The following is a 2,272-nucleotide window of genomic DNA, read 5'->3' on the forward strand; positions in this document are numbered from 1 at the left end:
AGAGGCGCTGGCCGGCGCTGCACCGCAGCCGAGTCCTGCCGGCCGTCCCGCCGCCCCGCGCCCGCCGGCCCCTCCTCGTTCCGGACAGCCTGGGTCCGCTCTGCAGCCCTCCCCACACAGCCCCAGGCAGGGTGGTCTGCCCCCGGCGTCCTCAGGGTCTGTCCCGGCCCGAGATAGTTCTGAGGGCGTCACGCAGCCGAGATTCCCCGAGGGTGAGGCCCGCGTCCCGCACGGCCTGTGCCCGCCTGCGCTGGCAACAGGAGACAGCAATAAATGTGATACATGTAATTTCCTTTCCTGGCTGTCTTGGGTTTTTTCTCAACCAAGGCACTCCTTCCTTCCTTGCCTGGCATCCCTTTTCGGAAGCCAGAATTCACCTCTCCCTCGGAATGTGCACCCTGGGCTTGCGGAGGTGAGATCGCAGGGCTGGTGCGCTTCCTCCTCCTCTTCTGCCTGTGGCCCCTTCCTGGCCCTGGCGTGAGCGGCTTCTCCCCGGGCACCAGGTAGGCGCAGAAAAGTCGCCAAGCTTGAGCTCAGAGAGAACCCTCGCGGAACAGAAGCCTCTGCAGCCTGCCGGCGCTTACCTGGTGCAGAGAGGCGGGCAGCAGCTGTGTCTCGAGCCCCGGGGAGCTCTGTGAACTCTTAGGCACAGATAAAGCTTGGCAGGGAAAGCAGGAGTGGAATTACCCAGAGCCTCTAGAAAAGGAAAGCAGTTTCTCCCATTGGAAGAGCCCCACTCCCTGCCCACCCCGCAAGCTGGGACCTTTCTGAGCTTGGTCAAAGGTCCCTGCAAAGTGGGAGGAAAATGTTTCTTCTGCTGCAGGGTGGGGGCAGCTGAGGCCCAAGGAGTTTGGCCTCCTGATCGTCCCGGGTTCTCCTTCGATCCCTCCTCAGATGCCCACAGCCATGGTCTCTCACGCCTGCCCCAGCTGCGAAGAGGCCTGGAAGGTGCAGGAGACAGATGTGCACGCAGGGGTAAAGGCAGCCTTGGCCCCGACCAGCCAAGCCCCAGTTCCTCGGGCAGGAACTTCTCTGGAGGCCTCGGGTCTCCGGCCTGCCTCGGAGGGCCACGCCACACGAGCACGGAGCCCAGCACGTGCTCAGCACACACAGGAATAGAGCAGTTCAGAAAGAAGATTCCTCCCACCGCTCACCCCCTGGATGCTGGCTCTCTGCCCTCTTTGGCAGCACCCACATCCCTTCCACCCGGGGCTCGGGGTCTCCTGGGGGCAGCAGCTGCACAGCCCTGGGGGCCAGCGCACCTGCCTTGGAAAGCTGCTCTGCTCTGTGTGAAGCAGGGAACCTGGTGCCAACTCCTGCCGAAGTGGGGACGGATGCCCACTCTGCTGTGCTGGCCTCACTCCCCGATCGTCCCTGCCCTGGACACTCTGCACTCCGGGAGCTCACATTCTGGCGCTGTGTGTTAGTTTAGACTAAATGTGTGTCACCTCCTTAGGCCACGACCTGCTCCTGTGAACGTCACACTGAGGGTCGGGGGAGGGAAGTAACTGACTTCCTGAAACTCCTGCTAGTGCTGAGAACCGACCCTCAGAGGTGTACCTCAACTCTCCACGTTTTGGTCCTTTCTGCAGGTTGCAGATTCCAGGATGAGGCTAAGGAATACATGGCAGATCTCGTCGGGGGCTGGGCTGAGCCTGAAGGCCTGAGAAGGTGAGCCGGCGAGACCTCAAGAGCCTCAGGGCCCCAAGGCTGAGCCTGTCCAGGAAGCTTCCCTCGCATGCGCCCGTGTGCCCCTGGGCCAGGTTCTGCCCCGGCACCGAGCGGTATACTTCTCTTCCCCGTCTCCGTGCACTTGGTTAGGGCTGAAATCGCTCCTCTGCGGTGCTGCCCTGTCCTGGTGTCACCCTCGAGGGGGCTGTCTGAGAGGCGCTGTTGACGGCCAGCCTGGCCCCTCCCCGGCGCCCTGGCTCCCAGCGGCGCCCCCACCTTTATCTTCACAGCCTTTTCCTGAGAGCACCCCGCACATCTAATCCCAGGGTGGCATCTGCCTCTCGGCCGCCCCGACCTGACCACAGGGTTCCTGGCTGCCAACCGCAGAAAAGGACTGGGTCAGCTTGAACAGAACCACCGCCTGGGAGAAGGACACTGGCAGGAAGGCTGGCGCACCAGACACGGAAATGGGCTGAACCCTTGTGAACGTCATAGCTCAGGGCCCAGGAGCAGATCTGGTGAGGACCTGGCCTGCTGGGCGCTGGGCTACAGGCGCCACCACATTTAGGCAGTGCTGCCCGTCACCCTAGAGCGAACCCTG

General features: G+C 63.0%; 1 protein-coding gene across 3 annotated transcripts in view; it reads right to left on the reverse strand.

Annotated features, from left to right (window-relative positions):
* Window positions 1-1,633, reverse strand: part of Papln (papilin, proteoglycan-like sulfated glycoprotein) — a 27,331-nt gene extending 25,698 nt beyond the window's left edge. For 2 of the 3 annotated variants that reach the window (XM_013507156.1, XM_013507154.1), the window contains exons 1-2: window positions 1,263-1,342; window positions 585-941 (exon numbers count right to left, since the gene is read on the reverse strand). The gene's annotated coding sequence lies outside the window, so the exon portion shown is untranslated. Of the gene's footprint in view, window positions 1-584; window positions 942-1,262; window positions 1,343-1,560 lie in introns of those variants that run through there. The other variant, XM_013507155.1, reaches the window with a different exon arrangement.
* Between the last annotated feature and the right edge of the window lie 639 nt (window positions 1,634-2,272).

This window comes from Chinchilla lanigera, unplaced genomic scaffold (assembly GCF_000276665.1).
Source record: "Chinchilla lanigera isolate Chin_1 unplaced genomic scaffold, ChiLan1.0 scaffold00122, whole genome shotgun sequence".
Classification (NCBI taxonomy): domain Eukaryota; kingdom Metazoa; phylum Chordata; class Mammalia; order Rodentia; family Chinchillidae; genus Chinchilla; species Chinchilla lanigera.